Here is a 20,900-nt window from a genome sequence, read left to right as displayed (position 1 = left end):
AGCCTCATGTTATTTGTGCTATTTCACATTTTTGATCAACTTTCAAAATTCTGCATGCAAAAACAAAAGTCAAATATTCCTGACCAAAAGCTTTCCTTCTTCGAAAATGACACTATTAGTACACAATAATTGTATTGTGTACATTAACTCATCCCACTTAGCAACAACTTGCATTTATATACTGCTCCTCATATTAAATAACTCCCCAGGATGCTTTGCAAGGGAAAGGGGCAGGCACCAACCAATCAGAAAATGGATTTAGGAGGCGAGAGCAAAACCGCAGTGAAGAGACAGGTTTTTCGGGGGATTCTGAAGGCAAAGAGGCAAGTAGCAAGGTGGTTTTGGAATATAGTTCTACAGGGCAGTGGTATGGTGGCCACACCCATGAAGAGCAGGCAGAGCCTAGCAGTAATCTGGAGTCAGGGAATTTAGGGTGCTGGCTGCGACCAGCTGGAGAAGATTCCCAAACAAGATGGAAGTAGAGAGGCCAGTGAGCAGAATAGTAGAGAAGTTAATCCTTTAGGTAAGGGAGGGATGGATGAGGAGGTCAGTGTCCCTGTGGAAGAGACTTCACCCTGGATTGGGCAAACAGAAACTCTACCTGTGTGGATTTCTCAGAAACTTGGTTTGGTCAGACAAACATAGTAGTGGATTTCTGCACATTATGGACTCAGCAGACCAAAAAAATACCATTTCAGTAAAAAAAAATCATAAGTAAATTCTAGCTGAAGAAAATGATTTTGCAGAAGTTTGTGGAGAACATTTAAACTGTAGGCAAATGACTGGAAAGAAAAACATACATGTCTGAAAAAACACACGTCCAGATACCAAATAAAAGCACCAAGCAAAAACTACCACTGCACAAATGTGTTATAGCACTTTGACGCATGTTATTTTATAGTATTTCAGTACCTGTGTACCCTTTAAATGTGTAACTTCTGTCAGAAATCACTACTAAGGCATTTTTGTGGAGCCACAAATTTTAATGGGAACGTTTAATGGGATGCTTTCCAAAAAACACTCACATCCACAGATGGAAAGTTTGCTCGGTGCCCCTTTTTGTTTAATGAATGCACCACTGAATGAGAGGAAAGTAACTTTAAATTTGATTAATACCTAATGGGGTTACTGGGATCACAAATCAATGAGGCAGTGATTGTTGTGGTGGCAAATAGATATTCAAGGTGCAAGATATTCACAAGAAGACTGTTCCTTACATGCTGGTCTTCTAAAGCAACACAGAAAACAAGGGGAGAAAAATTATCCTTCATCAGTTTGGCACGAAATCCAGGAGGATTATTTCCAAGTTACATACCCATGTTTAAAAATGGTATCAATGACTGCTGAATAGAAAACACTCGTGAACTATTCTGAAAACTTGTACCGCACTTCATTTCTTGAACTGAGATTAGTGTTTTGTTAACAAATGAAGACTGCACTGGAACTCTCATTCCCCACCCCATAGTACAGCAGATTAAAAAGCCTTTGGCAACGGAGGATTTAAGGAACTATGCAGTATTGTTGATGGTGCATTACATCAAATGTAATAAATTGCATTTTAATAGCCACACCTTCATTACTTTTGTGGCAAAGCCTGTTTATAATCATGGAAACAGCCTGACCCTCAGATGCAAATGTTTTGTCTATGTACAACAGAAAAGGGTTGCAAGTACATTATCTGCAGGTAATCATCGCAAAATGAGTCACAAATCCTTTAAGCCTTTTGGAGAGGATCGCAATACAGATCTTGAAGGAATAACTTTGACTTCGATAAGTGTCCTCACAAGGACACTTGTCACTCATTCATCATTGCTCTGCAGGCTGGTTTGAGCTTTATCCAGGTTTTCACATTTATCTTCACTGTGCAGAATTTCAATTGATTGAGCAGGCACAATTTTACTTACAACAATTGGACGTCATCCGACATACCTATTACCCATTCCAATCTAATAATCCTCTGAATTTCATGAAACCTTGCCATATATGTCAACTTGTTTGAAAGAAAAATAAAATGGATTATATTTTTAACCAGGTAAGAAATTTAATTGATCCCAACACAAAAAAAAAAATCGACCTTCACTTAAAAACCCTCAGGGTGGAATATTAGGTGGATGGCAAAAACTTGCTGTCTAATTAAATATTACTTTTTGAAGAATAAGTTAATACACGTATTATTTCTGTTATTTCATAAAGTTGTTATGATAACATAAGTTTTAGGATGTCAGTTAAACTGCCATCTATTTTGATTACTCCTCTAATTTTCAACAAATAATTTTAATAATGAGATGAAGTTACAGCATTAATATTCAAATTGATACTTCCTTTGAAGTTACTGAAAGTATATTAGTTAGAACATTCTACTAAAATTGACTGGAATGCTTATAAAGTGATTTGAATCACTTACAGTAATGCTGTTGGGATTCTACAAAACAATGCAAGCTTGAAAGCTAAAAACATCTTTGAATGGACTTCAAAAATCTGTAAAATCCCCCAATAAAACTTTTAAAAAACTGCATTTCATTTGAATGATTTTTTTTAAATTTTAAAAAACAGTTTCTGAAATCTGTGCAACAGTAACATGGATTTGGAACTTCTAGCTAGCAACTTTAAACAAGAAAGACAGAAAGAAAGAAAATAAATAAATTGCATTTTAGTGAATACTGAGAAGCTCTTGCCTAGTCAATACTTATCTAGTCTGAACAATGCAACAAGTGACTCATTTTCTTAAGTAACCCAAATGGGAATCAACAAATTTAATACTACCCCCTTTCCCCTCTCTCTCTCTCTCATTTTACCCCCTAGTATACTGTACTTCAGGTATATTTTATGCAGGCTTAATAAACATTATCGTGTTACTATTTCAGATAACTGTCTTTCAGGCAACATACAAGGCAGTAAACAAGGGTTCAACGCCACTGAGAAAAGCTGGTAGTGACAGGTCATACCATTATTTCATTACATATTGTCAATAACGCACTAAGAACAAAAAGGTTTCTATCTTTTTTCAGTTATCCTGGTTACATTTATATTTACATCATTTTTAAAATCATGATACATTTTAATAACTTGCAACAAAGCCAACGCCAAACAGGATAGAATCAGATCGTGCATTAATAACGATCTCTCCTGTTTTCAGAACTTAGAAATTCACAAGAGTACAGACCTTTTTAACCTTATTCCAAATCCAACAGTTCCGACCAGTAAGCATATCTAAATCCAGTTACAATACCTCTGGTTGAATCCTAATATAGCAAAGCTACACTATTACCACTGATACAAATTCATGTACAACCTAGGAACATGTAGTAGGAAATAAAAGTAGAGCCATAAAATCTCAAAGACAAACACATTTCTACTACTAATATACAACCCAAACTAGTGGTTAAATAATGGCTCTTATACAGTTGTACATTTACCTACATTCGCACTATTTTAAAATCACAATATAAGCCATTCATCAGGTTCACAGAACATACATGAGCCTGAAAGAAATTATATTTTACCTACACGAATGCAATCAGAAGCAAATCCAAAACAGATCTGAAACCGCAGATGCTCCCAGTCACGCGGGCATGGAAAACAACTGCTCTGTGATGGACTCACTGAAACCAACTGTTTGTAGTCTATCACGAAGGCTGACTAAGTTACCAAAAGCCTCTGGCCCAGTGGACACCTCACTCTAGTTTGAAAAGTGGTGGCAGCTGAAGGGAGAGATATTGATGGCTCACTAGTAGTTGAACAGCTGAGAAACCATTGCTTGTCTTCTTCTATTTCACCTGCATCAGCAAAGTCACAGCTTGTAAAAGCCCACACGGTGAGGCCTTTCAGGCAAACGCTTCACTTAAAAGTACACTACAACCTTTTCTCTGCTCACTTTAATGATCCCTAAACTCACATTTCAGAACTTTTGGTTATCTTTGTCAGGTGATCTAAAAATTTCAACCAACAAAGAAAACCAAAGCTTTTAACCACAGCGCTCACAGTACATGCAAATAAGACTACACAATTCAATAAATAGCAAGTGAAACCAGCTTTTCCAGCGGCAGAATTATTTTAATTACAGGATCTACAAATGTGGTTGTATTGTCAAGTTACATTTTAATTGAGGGTTTTAAGCCATTGAGTCAAGAAACAAATGTAGGGGTAATCTCTTAGCAGCTAGGTTGAAATAGAGGCAAATTAAAGATGTACATCCACTGCATGATTTACTTCAGTGACCTCATGGTTCAGTTCTGTATCTAAATGACTCTCCCTGACCCCCAAAGGCAGCAAGATTTTAAAAGGCACTAGACCAAGACAGCTGTCCACCTAGCTCTATTTATCAAATTAAATATTCGATTGAAATTATTTTAACTTGATCATGCTAAATAAATAATTCAATGGCACAACGAATCTAATTGAAAACTATTGTGAATGGATTAATGGGATCACAATATGCAATAATGCTGTCACATCTTTAAGAGTAAAAATGAAGAAAGATTCCTAAAGCTCTTTGTGTTGTCCAAGACATCACTGGGGTTTATTGAGCAGAGAGGTAATCAATGAGCATTATTAAGCCTCATCAGCAGGTTCTTGAATAAAAGCATGAATTAGATTGCTCTCCTTGACAGTCGGAGTCATGACCTACCATAAGATCCAGGAAGATGACTGTACATTGAAAGGATGAGCCCAAGTGTATTCTCTCAATTTCATGGGCAATGAGTTACATATTCAAAATAAAAATGCCACAAAAAAAAATGCTTCAGCATTAATGCCAAGTTGTGTTTGCAGAATTGCATCACATTATAATGTGACAGCACAGAGCAAAAAACATATCAGGAGATTACAATACGTAAACACTCACAAAGAAGCACGGCCGCAAGAATCAAGTATAACGTATTTATTGTGAATAATATCTTTGATCACACTTGCAAACACACCAAAAACAGAAAAAACAATACTAGCACTCCATGGGTGAAGATTTCTCCTGTGTATTATTTATAGCGAAATCATAAACACATTTAAATAATGTTATGATTTTACTACAAATACCATAAGAAAGAAATCTCCCACAGCAGCAATTGTAAATCCATTTGTTTTTCTGGGGTTGGGGCGGTGGGGTGGGGGGGGGGGGGGGGGGGGGGGGGGGGGAGAAAAGAAAGAGATCTGATTAAACGAAACTCCATAGAGTGAAATGCATTAGCCAGGGCTCTGCCCAGGAGTTAAGTGAATGAGGTTCACTGGAAGTGCATTCTCAAAATCTATGCTGTATGTATCCAGCAATACAAATATGCTTATTTGGAAGTCTTTCTTAAAAATGCCACTATGCCACCATTTATAGGATTCCGGCTAACACCAGTTGCACATTCTCCAGCTGAGCAGGTGGGAATCCCTCCATGAATGTCACTCTATAACTCTTCTCTCAAGGAGTGGACAATAGGAGATTGTGCTGGCTCACCCCCCTTCTCAGGGAAATGCTTCAACATCTCCCCCGGAATTTAAGAGGACAATGGAATTGGGGCACAAACCCAAATACTACCACACTATGGTGATGCACACTGGTACACCAACCTGGTGGGCATGGGATCGCCAATAAAATGTTACATTTTAATCTGCAATTTGCTTCAATCCACAGTATATAAAAGTAACTGTTAATCAAAACCATTTATCAGATCAACATGAGGTTTTGTTCATTCCTTTCCTCTTATTTAGTTTTTCCCTCCAGTTCAGTCCAGTCCAGCCCTCCTCCCTCTCCTCACAATCCAAGATTCAAACTTTAATCCTTTGGGTTGAAAAAAAATGGCAAAGCCCACAGACTTCTCCATGAATGGTACATTCCCACTATTTGATTGGTACATCAGCAGCTGCACTTCCCTTCCCTTCTTCAGACGACCCAATCAAGACAGATTTTTTAAAAAGTCATCAGGATTAGCCTAATTGTAGATGTCTAATGAAGTGTCCGAATGTAGTTGCGAATTAAAACACTTTTGATCTAATCCTCACAGATCAGTACTTGAGCCCACATGATAACAAATATCATTAACATGGGTCTGCCAAAAAATTAGGATTTAGAGGTGCAGAAGCCATATTAAAACAAGAGTGCTTGTATTTTGAATAAAGAACAAGGAAAAAAAAATCGGACTGCTGGTTAAAAAAAAACAAAAATCAGCTTCAATTGGAACCCAGATTTCAGGATCTTCTGATGACTACTTTCAACATTAGTAAGACATAAGCCTCTCACTTGAGTTTAATTTCCTTGGTCCCTAAACTGTTAGCAGCTAGAGATAAGAGTTATCAAAAGGTAAGTAGAGTGAAAACAAGTACTATCACAACCTGCATTTATATAGCACCTTCTTTAATATAGGAAATAGTCCCAAGATGCCTCACAGGAAATAATATTAAAAATAAGAAATTTGAAGTTTAAAAGACTTGAACATATAAATTTATTTTACACAAACAAGATACATTTCTCAAAGTCAGTTACATTAACATACAAGATTGCTGTAAAATGCAGATAAAAATGACAACTTTATGCAGAGTTTTGATACCCACAAAACATGGAATGAGACTTAACACAGGATTTTACTGAGAACTTAAGCTATACACCCAGACATTGGCAGTACTCAGAAAAACAAGTTTTGTAAAAGAAATTCCGAAATTAAATTATGAATGCTTCACAAAAGGTTGGTGTAGTGTTTTATACCAATTCAAAACCACCAGTTGTGAGACCACTGCCCAGCAACAATACCACTTAATTAACAACTTCCAAACAAATCCTAATGAAGTATCTCTAAGTATGGGAAGTGCTTAGATAAAACATGCTATTCCAGATCCTCAGATACTAACCATCATTGAAGGTACAGGATAGGAGCATGGTTGCCAATTGAGACCTAAAATTTATATGCCACAACCAAGCTCAACACAGCTCATTAGTCTTAGTTCAATTCAGGAGTAACAGAAAAATTCTGTACCGCAGCTTACATCTGTGTGCTCATAGAATATGATCGGTTCATATATTTTATAAATAATACTTTACAGTAATGTGGGAAATTGCACAAGAGACTTTCAGCTCTGCAGCTGTGCAGGGCCAATTCTGAAACTCATCTCAGTAAAAGATCGAGTGGCATAAAAAGGTAGAGAAATAAATATAATGCCACAGAGGCAGGAAAATAAATGGACAATGATCTTAGGTAAACCTACAAGCAGCATGCAAAGTAACTATTTGGGGTTGCTGCACATCTCGTTTTTGATCGAAAGTAACGTTTTTCAATGCATGTGTCTGGAAATTTCGGAAAACAAAACTAGACACAAAGTCTGGCTTAAAAACAAAAGTCCTTATTGCCTTAGTACTTCTCTGTCTCATGATGTGAAACCATTCATTATTAAGCTGACTTGAGGTTTGCAATGAATTTTCAGCATTAGCAAAGCAAACATCACAGCCTCTGCCCAATCCCAACTCTGCCTGGTTTTGGCCAAAAAAGTGGCAACCTTTAACTATGGTAACAGATACTCAGGACTTACCCACAGCCAACTAACCAAAACCATTTGCCTACCTTTACTCTAATTCACAAAATAGAATAGGCATTTAGGAGTACATGGCCATAACACACTTGCGAATTCCAATTATGTCACAAACCTCAAGACTAAAGATCAAACAGAACAGTTAGGCAACATTAGCTAACCCATCAGCATGGTTCATTTGGGACACATTGCTTCGATTTTAGTGCTGCAAAAAAATATTGTTTTATTTTTGATTTTCTGTTATTGAATTTTATTATTGGAGCTTGTAACCTTCAACTAGGATTGGCAACTAAGTTTTACTCCACAGCAACACATCATGCAATTGGTAAGAGCATAAGAGACAGGAGCAGGAGTAGGCTTAGGCTATTTGGCCCCTCGAGCCTGCTCCGCCATTTAATGAGATCATGGCTGATCTGATTTTTACCTCAACTCCACTTTCCCGCCCTTTCCTCATATCCTTTGACTCCCTTGCTGAACAAAAATTTGTCTAACTCAGCCTTGAATGTATTCAATGACTCAGTCTCCTCAGCTTTTTGGGGTAAAGAATTCCAAAGATCCACGACCCTCTGGGAGAAGAAATTCCTCCTCATTTCCGTCTTAAACAGGCGACCCCTTATTCTGAGTCTATGACCCCTAGTTTTAGATTCCCCCATGAGGGGTAACATCCTCTCAGCATCTACCCTATCGAGTTCCCTCAGAATCTTGTATATTTCAATAAGATCTCCTCTCAATCTTCTAAACTCCAATGAGTACAGACCCAGTCTGTTCAATCTTTCCTCATAAGACAACCCTTCCATACCCGGAATCAACCTAGGTGAATCTTCTCTGAACTGCCTCCAATACAAGTATATCCTTCCATAAATAAGGGCACCAGAACCGTACGCAGTACTCAAGGTGTGGTCTCACCAGCACCCTGTACAGTTGTAGCATGACTTCCCTGCTTTTATACTCCATCCCCCAAGAAATAAAGGCCAATATTCCGTTTGCCTTCTGGATTATCTGCTGCACCTGTATGTTGACTTTTTGTGTTTCATGTGCAAGGACACCCAGATCCCTCTGCACCGTAGCATTTTGTACTATTTCTCCATTCAAATAATATTTTGCTTTTTTATTTTTCCTCCCAAAGTGGATGACTTCACATTTTCCCACATTATATTCCATCTGCCAAATTTCTGCCAATTCACTTAACCTGTCAATATCCCTTTGCAGACACTTTGTGTCCTCATCGCAACTTGCTTTCCACCCATCTTTGTATCATCAGCAAATTTGGCCACAAGACACTCTGTTCCTTCATCCATGTCATTAATATATATATATAGTAAATAGTTGAGGCCCCAGCACAGATCCCTGCAGCACCCCACTAGTTACAGATTGCCATTTTGAAAATGACCCTTTTATCCCGACTCTTTGTTTTCTGTTAGTTAACCAATCCTCTATCCATGCCAGTATATCACCCCCAACACCATGAGCTCTTATCTTATGCAGTAATCTTTTATGTGGCACCTTATCGAATGCCTTTTGGAAATCCAAATATACTGCATCCATTGGTTCCCCTTTATCCACCCTGCCATTACTTCCTCAAAGAACTCTAATAAATTTGTCAGACATGATTTCCCCTTCATAAAACCATGTTGATTCTCCTTGATTGTATTAAGAGTCTCCAAATGTCCTGCTACTACTTCCTTAATAATGGATTCTAGCATTTTCCCAATGACAGATGTTAGGCTAACTGGTCTAGAGTTACCTGCTTTCTGTCTCCCTCCCTCCCAAAGGGTTCCCCTCTCACCACAAATCTGACATTAGACTAGCTTTACAATCAGCATATACAAGTTGACAGAAAAGGTATTTTATTGAGATATACTTTTTTGTGGAATTATCTGTTGTATATGAGGGGGCAAATTCCCCACTAGGGAGCCACGCTCAAAGGGAACACAGGTCAGAGGTCGGGCTACAATACCCTAGCAACAATTCTCCGACTTGCTCTCCCTTTGAGTGCTGCTTCTGCTGGGGGGAGGTTATTTTATAATATGAAGCCACTCAAATCCAATAAGAAAATGCAGACCTAAAATTGAAACTTTAGACTTTCTTTGAACAGCTTTAGCTCAGTTTGAAGGAGATGAATCATATTTATTGGATTTTCATAATAAATGCAGATGTATGCAGTATCATATAGGTGCTAGTCAATCTCCCGTGGCATTGCACACAGGTAGTCAAGGCCCTTTTGAATTTTTTTAGGTTAAGTAGGGTTAGAGGATGGGATTTAATGGAACCTATGTAGGGAGCCCAAGGGAGAGGATAGTCAGAAGAGACTGATCGAGAGAAAAGAGACTGATCGAGAGAAAAGAGGCAAGGAAAGTGGAAATGAGGGGCGGCAGGAGAGAAGCAAGAGGAGGGGAGAGAGAGAGAGAGAGAGAGAGAGAGAGAGAGAGATGAGTGGCAGAGATGGAAGATGGCAGAAGGCAGTGCTGAGGAAGGGGGATTCAGATCAACAGGGGTAAAGGGATTGAGGCATGGAACAGCCAACATGTGGGGAAGGAGAAATACAGCCAGTGGGGAGGTGGGTTAAATTGGAAATGCAGTTCGGGAGGGATGCTTCGGATGAAAGGGGAAAATGAAGTGGGGTAGGGGAAACGGGACAAACAAGATGGGTTGGAATAGTAAATGGAGGGAGAAAAAAAAAAGAGAAAAGGGGTCAAAATCTTGCTCAGTATGTGTGGGATTGAAAACTTGGGAGTTGATGAACAAGAGCTTGTTCAGCGAGGAGGAGAAATAGAGGGGGCAATTGTACCAGAAAGGCTGAAGGTTGTTATTACTATGAGTTTGTTTGATGGCCATTGAATAACGTTAGGTCTGACCCCTATGTAATCAATTGGTCACCTAATGTTATTCTTATTGCACCACTAAGCTGCTGCCATTCCATTACAATCCTGAGACCTCTCACCATTTTCAACGTATTATAGTTGACTGTGTTACAAGACAGTAACATATTTCATACTTGATATCATAAACATGTTCTACTTTCATCTGTAATAATTACAACAATTTCCAGCAGGGCTGAGTGGAAAGTTCCCAGACTTCAGGCACCAGTGATTTACCGAGTGACTGCAGCTACATTGATATTATCCTACATGACTTGGGCACTCATGTCATCACTTAATAAGTCATTACAAAGAAATTCCATAATCACAATATTTTTAAATTACTGAGAAATTGTCATTACCCTCCTCCTACCCCACTGTGATTACCAGTTGCACTGGTTGTGATCGACAGTAAAGAAGCTCAGGAAAACTCAATTTGAAAAGAAAAATTAATCTTTGAATGTTAACAATAGGATGAAAATAACCTCAACATTAATCTTAATGAGAAAAATTCCATATAACACGCACTCTGCTCTTTTTGTATCTGTTGCAAGTAATTGAAGTACATAAAGATCCGCTGTACGGTATTATGTGAAGACGTGTGTTCCGAGAATATCTTGCAGTGGAGAATCGAAGATGCAAAACTTAAATTAATTTTAAATGCTTCCAGAAAAGAAAAAGGCTACACTGATAACTGAGGCTGAAGAACATTAGTGAAAGGAAACAGCAGCATGTGAAAAGCCCAATGTTCAACTGGCAAAAGAATGATAAAACCTTCAAGACATTCTCCAAGCAAAACTCAACACGGTCCAAGTGTCATGAATTCAAAAAGCTGCTGGACTGATTGTTGGTAAGTTTGGCAAAAAGGAGTAATCAGCAGCATTAAAAAAGAATCTTCTACATATAACACCGTGCCACAGAAACAGAGTTGACAAGGTTCAAAGACTTGGGCTTTCAATTTATGACAGAAATGGAATAATGATTGCCATTCATTAGTCCAGAAAAGGGTGCCAGCATCCAAGACTTTTGTCAAAGGAACATGGATGATGCAAGTCACCGTTATTCGGAGTATGTGTAAAGTTCTAATAAGCCTAGAAGCATCTGCTCCATGGACCAGCAAGGGAAAGTCTACATCAATTGGCCACAAATGGTGCTAGCATAGTTGGCTAATTTCAGTCAGATGAAAATGATAACTAAACAGCAGACCCTACCACAAATGGAAAAAAAAGTTTTCTGCATTGCCATGTGTAATTGGGAAGGTTGGAAAACTGGCAAACTGGTGCTGTAGTGAATCAAGTGGACAAGCACAATTTTAAATAAAACAAGGTGGTAACACTCAATTCAAATCTCAACAAACTGTCCAGCACCTTCAAAGTCAATACTAATTAATGTGATAGCAACATAAAACCAAACAAGTTATACAAATACACACACACGCATCCATACAACAATCTCTGTACAGGAAGATTTATTATTTTTCTAAGTAATACTCTCGACCTGTCAGCTGACAGAAGGACTTTCTTGGTCAACCAAATCTTAAAAACTAAAAACAAAATTGAAAAAAATGTCATGTTTTCCCATACAGCAAAATTCAACAGCCACAATATCAGCAGTGAGGAAAAACCAGCAGCATATTGAAGTATGAACTTCAACAGCAAAATTCACAAAAAAAGAAAAGGGCACATATCACAAAATAAAAATGGTTTTGAGTGTTGAAGGCTGTAAAGTATTCAAGGTTTAGTGAGAGTTTATAATTGCCTTCAGCTTCATTTGCATGGTTTATGAGATCATCTAGATCTCTCGAGTGTGTTACATCCCTGTAACACATTCCCAGTACAAGTTGGAGGATGTTTCTGTATTTAAAGGTGTAGCCATGAGGCTCCCTAACCAATTACAGCACATCTAACGGAGTTGACTGCAAGCTTAAGAGAATTTCTTCACCTTGCTGTTCCAACACGTTAAGCCACCCCAGGTTACTCTCAGACCCTGATTTGCAGTAACTGAGAGAGGACGATTGGCAGATGCCTGTGAACAGGTATAGAAATAAAGAACTTGTCAGGACATCTCAAAGTGTTTTATAACCAATGAATTACAGCCACCATTGTCATGTAGGCATTAGTGGCAGCCATTTGTACAAAGCAAGCGCCCACAAACAAAAATTGAGCTAATCCATTTTTTTGGTGGCGTTAGCTGAGAAGCAATGTTGGCTAAGACACAAGGAAATCTCCCTACTCTTCAAATAGTGGGATCTTTTACCTGAACAAGTAGGCAAGGCCTCTGTTCTATGTCTAATCCAAAAGATTGCACTAAGGTGTCAGCCTAGGTTGTCTGCTCAAGTTCTGAGGTGGGGTTTGAACCCACAATTTTCTCGATACTACAGGAATGAAAGCAGGAATATGAGTTTATGTCCCAAAATAATGCAATAAACATACTGATTTGAGCTGTAGTTTATTCTGGAGTGCAGAAATATGGAAAGGTCTCTGGAAATGTTTTTACCACCAGGAACTATTTTAAAAGTACAAAAATTAAATGGTAATCATATTGTTGTGTTCTATTTCATTTTATGTGAGGTTGGGGGTTATATTAGTTTGAGCAATGAGAGCATCAAATTAACATATGTAGTTGATAGTGAATCATCCCTATGTTTTTGATTATTTCTACTACTGCTGGTCAGCCCTGGGAACCCCCTTGAGCCACTTTACAACATCAACGCTCACTGCTTAAGAGAAAAAAGTGTTGAAAATTGACAAATGGAAAAAACAAATAAATTTGCAATGGTTCGATTTTGAAAATTGGCTCTATTGGCAAGATGATTTCTAAGTAGCCTGTACAATACAGATATTTGTACAGACACCTTATTTGTTTAATGACTGATTAATAGAATCATTCCATTATTGTGATGGTTTTCAGAATGGTTTATTCAAATACAACACTCGTGTTCTCCTAAACCCATTCCTTCCCCTGTAACGTTCTCCTGATGCAGTGCCTCATAATGGTCGATGGCACCATAAGTGCTGGCAGCCTACTGTTCCGTCACTGAAGTCGCCATTCTTCATATGTATACGTCAATGGTTAGTCAGCAGCCCATTCATCTATGGACAGCACTGAACACCAGGCAGATCAGTCGGGGTTTTCCACTTATGTGCTCGCCAGCCTGCGATTTTCCACCCACTTCAATAAGCAGATAAATCATGGGCTGTGAACAAACAAGCGGGAAACCCCAGCCATCACCTCCTTACCCAATGTCTAGACCTGCACCCTTTTTAGCAGCTATCACTGAGTAGCAATCAGAAGTGGGAAGCCTAACCCAGGGTGTTAAGGTCAACTGTAGCACCTCCACTGTACCCTGGCTGTGATTGAATAAAGATTGAAGACTGGTGATCCACTCTGAAAACATCTTGGTTGTACTGTTCAGTTCTATACCACGTAGTGCTTTCACTCACTGAGCACTGGGGAAGCCTATAAAACACATGTCATTCTGAATTAACTCTCCATCTGAATTTGGCAAGAAGATCAGATTAAACCAAGTTGGCAGGGCAGAATTTTCCAAGGTATTGTGCCACTGGTGGGACCCACAGCGGGTGACTTATTAGAAAAACAAGGGGGCATTGCCATAGATTGTCCATCCGTTAACGTCAATGAACAGAAAATTGGGGGGGCGTGCACCCATGATTTTCCATTAAGGCACCAGCTGTGGTGCAGGGACTCAGAAAATTCCACCCAATATCTCCAGTACTTTCAAAATTAGAACCAGGACTTTTTTTTTTAAAAAATTTATGTTCTGTAGCGAAGTGCAGCTGTTACATGTACTTTATTGTGCATCTGTAAGATGATCCACACAACAAAAATTATTTTACTCAGTACTGAGCAGAGATTACTGGTCCTAACTTCAAAACCACTGATTAATAATCTATTTAGTTTGACTGGTTAAATTTGCTCCAGAAAAAAATGTTCATCCCCTCAAGAACGTTAACAGTAGCCTAGTGTATTTGGCTGTTTAGTACATCAGGACAACATTGTAGGACTTCTTGGAATGCTGTCACTTGGTTTTCAGTACTGCATGAAGGTGGTGTGCCAAGTTTTTGTACTTATGTCCACTTGAGCCATTAAAAACATCTAGTACAATAATCACAGATTTTGTTCTTCCAGTTTTGGGTTGGGTCTAAAGAGGCCATTTTAAACTATATAACACGAGTGGATTGCAATCTGTCACTGGTAGTGGTGCAACAATGAGAGATTATGAATTTAAAAGCATCACACTTGAATTGTATTGGTACAACATTGGATTATATTGGCTTCAATGGGAATTTCTCCACAACCCACAACATATTGGTGCAAGTAAGCAAAATAAGCCAAGGGATAACCCCATATTGCTCTACAAATTTTCATTTTAAGTTCTACAATAACTGAGCAATTGTTGGACAGGCAGTGAGAATGCATTTATACTGAAAAATCAGAACTGGAAAGAATTGGGCTACCATTACCACAGGATGCACACATTTCCCCAATTTAATTGATGGAAAAAAGTGAAGTCTATGTTCCTTCGAATAATCTACAACTTACACGCACTTAAGTAAAGCAAACAGGAAAATTCTAATTTTACTGCTCTCCATAACCTTCTTTATTCTTGGGTTAATTTTTGTTAGTTGTACCGTAATTGCTCCTTCCCTTTCCTGTTTCCTCCCAACACTTCATTCCATTTCAATTCCAGTTGATTTTTTTTTAAAGCAGTGTTTTGCTTCATTCTCCTTTCGATTTTGTTCTTAATCCCTGACTTTTTTTCTCCACTTGTCTCAAAGATATCTCGCCACAACAGCGGGTGGCAAAGGTCCAGGCCTGAATCAGGCCTCACCAGCACCGACAGTTTGTGATCTGGTGCAAAGGCTTCCTCACTTAATGTTTTAGCCCCTGATCAAATTTCACAAAAATCTCAAAAATTTAATCTATCAGCCTTGAAACTCATCAAACCCACGGACTACATGTACTTGGAACCCCTAAAGTCTTTGCCATATTACTGAAAATACAACAGAAAGTAGGAGTACAAAATAGCTACTTTAATTAGTGTGACTAAAATAGGAACGGTTGAAGATTGCTAGTTGCTACCTGTACATAATAATTTAGAGTCCATCAAGACTCAAAAATGCAATCACTCTCATCTAGAAAGAAATACATAGTGAAATTTTCATTTTCAGCCAATAACCATATGAAATTCCCATATACAACAGGGTAAACATAATTGAACTGATCTCACAATGTTTTCCAGCTTTTTTTTTTTACAGCAACTATCACTGCAGAATAGAAAACACGGACCAAGATAGTCTTTACTTTACAAAGCACAGTTAGAAGTCAGTATTATTTTGTTATAGATAAGAGCCAAAATTCTGACAGGAATTAACAGCTACAAACCTCACCACAATGTATGATTCAAAAACACCAGATGCAGGTGCAGAAAGCTGAATCTACAACCAAGATGTGCAATAAAAGACACATGCTGTGTTACAAACATATGAACTTTCCCAAGCCTATCCTAGTTACATTGTTGTACCACATTGCTAGTATATACTTTATATGAGGAGCTGCACATCAGTTTGTTTGAAAAGTACTACAAATGCTGATTTACAGTATGCTAAATGTGCTTTATATTGATTCTATGCATGCCAGAAATTGTTACTCTACTTAAAATAATTGAACCTTCCAGATGGTGTAAGCATCAATTCAGCAAAACTGTACAGCTATTTAAAAACAGTAGTTAATTATATTTATAATACAACTTAATTTCTTAAATATTTCCAATCAGCAGAAAGCAGTTTGCATTTTTTTCAGAATACCTTCATATTCAAATTTTCACAACTGAATACACTTTTATATAAATAAGGAAAGGATTTGCATTCATGTAGCACATTTCCCGTCCTCAGGACATCCCAAAACACGTCACAACCCAATCTACAACTTTTGTTATTGATAACAAGTTCAGTACGTTAAAAAATCAGGAATGTGTTATCATGCAAATGCAGGAGTAAACTGAATCTAAGGTTGATATACAGTTAAGAAAATTCCAAAAACATCAGGAAAAATGTTCCAGTCATCAAAGCAATTAAAAACCCATCTATAAACTCTGTTTTTTAAAAAAGACACTTTAGTGTGCAAAAGAAAAAGACATTACCCATACTCGGTTCCGAAAATATATCACTCAAGTAAGATTATTTACATTATTGCAGTTGTTCCTTGTTCTCACACTTTGGTTGCATGGATTCTATGTACCAATAGATTCAGTCGTGGGCCAAACTCGCAATAAGCTATTCTGATAATCTAGACTGACTTCTTAGTGTATTGTGATTATTCTCTAATAGTTTCTAGCAAATCACAAAAAATAATTTTCCCACAGTTTTTCACATTTTAACCTGCTAATTTTGGTCAAAAAATCCTAGCCATTTATGATTCATGAGTATAGAACCAATGCATCCCAAAGACTTGTTGCAGGACTAGATACATGTGCATATTATTGTACCAAGGTAGCGTTGATCAAACCCTTATGTTTACAAAATGCTTCCTTTGATCTACACAAGGCTGGAACTCACTAGTTGCTTCCCATAACAAAAACATAATTCTGAGTTTATTTTTAATATATTTTCGAATAGAACTGAAAAATGAACCTTATTGTAGATAAAACTAAGCAAACCACATTTCTCATGTTTTCTGGAGTACTTAATGAAATCAAAGAATCTGTCTGCATTTTGTAGTATACAACATATAAACTGGAATTTTGCACGCTGCATATTTGAACAGCTCATTTAATACAACCAAAACTAATGTCAGAACCCTTTATTACAATGCATTTTACAATAGGTCAGAATGTGCCAGAATTCAGTATGTCATTATAAAAACTGACAACAGTAGCACTTCGCCGGACAAACACAAGAACATTGTTCAATTAGAGCTGCAGATTATTTCACTGCAAAATCCGGTAACTTCATGTCCCATTTACCCCATCTCATTGCATATAAGTATAGGCAAAAAGTGAAATTACTGAGATTACTGCCTGTCAAGAAGCCAGCTCAGTAACTTTTGATCATTAAGTTCACAATACTGTAATACATAAACAAATGATAAAACAAACGTGTTACATCAAGTAACAAATTTGAACTTTAAATAATACCATGACACCATCCATCAAGAATCCAAAACAATTTTTAGCAGCCCATTTTTCAAAGAGCAGTTAATAATATTTTATTTAAAGCTACTTGAAAGCTGGAAAGCAACTTACTTCAACAACGCCAAGCAAGGAAGATTACAGAAATGCAGCATACTCTAATAGCAAATATCAAGCAAAATGGAATTTATAACGTATTACATTTGGCTCCAATTATACTCAGGGTCTCTCCAAGGTATTAAACTGCACTGAATATAAGATAGCCCCATCGAAATACTGCTTGACGAAACAAACTACTAGCACCCCTTCATGTTTATAAGCACATTGGAATGAAATAAAACTCCCTACTCTGTGATGATTTAGCTGAACTGTCAAACTATTAAATTGTATAAGACTTTCATATCATTGATCAACCCCACACTGAATAATAACGCGATCTGCGGATTTAAAGAGGCTGCATTTTCAACAGGAGCGGTGTTCATGTCCTCGATCAGACCGCACACGTAACTGAATGTTTTGGAAATGAGATAGATTACTTCATAACAGGGCAATTTTCACGGCCCCCTGAAGAATACATGACAGCCAAAGGGTTCAGTGCTGAGCGATACTAATTTACTGACCGACACGCAGATTGGGGATGTGAAAGAGCACATTCGTGTATCCAGAATTACACAACACTGAAATAGTCCACCAAAATCAAACGTGAAAGTTTGTAGCAGACATAGTGGAGATTCTATTCCCCAAAACAAGCATTTTAGGAAGTAATTTTTTTTTTAAAAAGTAGATTGGCTGAACTTACCCAACGCTCACTAAATCCTGGCTCTTTGACTGTGGGCCTGACAATCCAGCTCCAAACTTTTTAAATCTTGAATGTTCGCCGCACAATTCCAACCATTCACTTTCTCCTGTCCTTAACAGTCAGAAAAATCCTTCAAGAGGGGAGGGTGGGGGGGGAAAAAAGAAAAAAAAAATAGACAAACATGCCAGAATATTTCCGGGTTAATATAGAGCAGCGACTCATTCCCACTGTAGCATCACCTCAAGAAGAAGAGAGAGGAGAGGGGAGGGGGGGGGGGGGGGGGGAAACTGCCTCTGTCGGTAATATTTATTCTTTAAAAATAAAAATAAAAAAAAAACAGTAGACGATCGCTGTAAAGAATTATTCACACTGCTATATACAGTCACCCCCCCCCCCCCCCCCCCCGAAGCTCTTATGCTGCTGTTCCTGTCATTACTGTGGGGCTGGGAAGCCAAATATCCACTCCAAACATACTCCGATTTCCCTGCCAAGCAGATACATTCGGGTGGCTGGGGGAAGCAGAAATGTTGCTATTTTTACTCACCAGTCAGAGGATACTGTATCAGCCGCGAAATGAATAATTGTACTAAAAAGATACAATGTTTCTATTTTTAGTCTCCCACATACAGACCTGCCCCTTCTCTTACAACAGCGCTGCTTCTCATCCTTCCGCCAACACAGGAAATGGAAAAACTCAACCCAAAAGATCCGGGTTTGATCGGCTTTTAAAGCTCAGACTCCATCATCCACACTTATCAGCCGCGCCACCGATCGCCCGAGCCGGTTAAGGGCTTTAGTAGCATTTGAAAACCCGGGATCTATTTCTTCTTCTTCTTCTTCTTCTTCTTCCAGAGGCGAAGCGCCCGCGTAGCAGCACACCAACACACTAATGAACTGACGTCAAAGCGCAAACACCTAAATGGGCGTTCACGTCACGGGAGTCGGTGTATTTACCAAAAAAGCGGGCCGGTGGTTTTGTTTTTAAAACTTATCCCGGCGGAGTTAGGTCGGATGGAGGATTGGCCGACTGGGTAATTAGCGCTTTGGGCTTGACGCCACTTGTGTCCACATCAAACGGGAAACGTTTCCAGCCCGGCAGCTAAATTCTCCCCACCTGCAATTGACGTCATGCGGAGCGGGGACAAAACCAAACCTGCTCAGCGGCCGGGTGGCCTGATTGGCAGGTTGGCCGACCAATCGAATGCGCGCTTTGCCTGTCACCGTGCCAGGGCGGTGGTTCAGAAGCCAATTAGCGACGGGGGAGGGCTTGGCGTTCGGCAGTAAGGTTAGGTTGTGGGAGCAGCGCTGGAGCCTGTTCCTCAGGAAGAGGGTGGGGTGGGGTGGGCGAGTGGTGCGAAGGCTTTAATTTGTTGATCTTTTGGCGGGGGAGCCGGGTTGTGGTGTGACGCTGGGTTAATTTTTTTTTCCCCTTTCATCCGAGCCCGGCCCAATTCTTAGTTTTAAATACAAACACAAATGGAATCCAGTTCAGGCTGACATTTCATTCTGAGGCCGGATGTGCTCGTGTGCTTTTGGGCACCTTTTGAAGTGTTGACTCCAAGTGGATGTCTTTCAGAATCAAACTCGCTGTATTTTCCCCTCTCCCCACTTCAGTTGGGGTAAAAGACCTAAGCCCGAGTTTGAGAGATGTCAACCTCAGCTCATTACCAGCAAAACTATTTTTAATGACATCAGGGGGAGGTATTGCAAACCCATTTGGCTGTATCGAACTTTTTTTTAAAAAAGTATGACGTGCAACTAAGTTGAAGATCTAAGACACAGATCCCGATTTATTTGAAAGAACAACTTGTATTTATATACCATCTTTACCATAGAAAAACGTCCCAAGGTGCTTTCCAGAAGCCCAATCGGGTAAAAAAGATGTATTGGGAGGGGTGACCAAAAGCATAATTTGAGGTGGGTTTTAAGGAGGTTCTTAAAGGTGGGGAGGCAGGTAAGAGGTAGGGAGGGAGGGAATCCTGAGCATGAGACCGAGGCGGCTGAAGGCAGAGCTGCCAATGGTGGGATAATGGGAAGGGTGGATGCACAAGAGGCCAGTCAGAAGAATGGAGAGTTCAAAGGTTGGGGGGAGAGGGGAGAGCTGAAGCAGGTTAGATAGAGGGAAAGATAGGCTATAAGGGGAGTTAAACATGAGGATCAGGACTTTAAATTGGCGGACCAGGAGCCAGGACCTTGTAGGTTAGCAAGAAGAGTGATGGATAAGGAGGGCTTGGTACCAGATAGGATACGAACAGCAACATTTTTGATGAGCGAACATGGAGGATGGGAGTCCAGCTAAGGACAGCAGTGGAATAGTTGAGTGTGGAATTGATAAAGTCATGGATGAGAGTTTTAGCAGCATTGGGCCGATGCAGGCTATGTTAGGGAAATGGAAGTGGGCAGTCTTTGATGATACGGGGTTAGAAGCTCAGCCCGGGCTCAAAAAGGACACTGAAGGTGCGAACAGTTTGGTTCAACCTGAGACAGAGGCTGGGGAGAGGATGGAATCAGTGGCAAGGGTATGGAATGCCGAAGAAAATGGCTTTGGTCTTTCCAACGTTTAACTGGAGGAAATTGCAGCTCATCCAAGACT

The 20,900-nt window shown here is 39.1% G+C and overlaps 1 protein-coding gene across 14 annotated transcripts in view; it reads right to left on the bottom strand.

Annotated features, from left to right (window-relative positions):
• The window catches only part of LOC137301862 (myocyte-specific enhancer factor 2A-like), a 311,843-nt gene that overhangs the window by 160,472 nt on the left and 130,471 nt on the right, over positions 1-20,900 (bottom strand). For 8 of the 14 annotated variants that reach the window (XM_067971566.1, XM_067971560.1, XM_067971564.1 and 5 more), the window contains exons 1-2: positions 18,852-18,940; positions 18,308-18,437 (exon numbers count right to left, since the gene is read on the bottom strand). The exons of 4 other annotated variants lie outside the window; for them this stretch is intronic. The gene's annotated coding sequence lies outside the window, so the exon portion shown is untranslated. Of the gene's footprint in view, positions 1-3,507; positions 3,581-18,307; positions 18,438-18,851; positions 19,191-20,900 lie in introns of those variants that run through there. 2 more of the 14 variants (XM_067971553.1, XM_067971558.1) reach the window with 2 other exon arrangements.

Source organism: Heptranchias perlo, chromosome 34, assembly GCF_035084215.1.
Source record: "Heptranchias perlo isolate sHepPer1 chromosome 34, sHepPer1.hap1, whole genome shotgun sequence".
NCBI classification, from domain to species: Eukaryota; Metazoa; Chordata; class Chondrichthyes; order Hexanchiformes; family Hexanchidae; genus Heptranchias; species Heptranchias perlo.
This window is presented reverse-complemented; position numbering and strand designations above follow the sequence as displayed.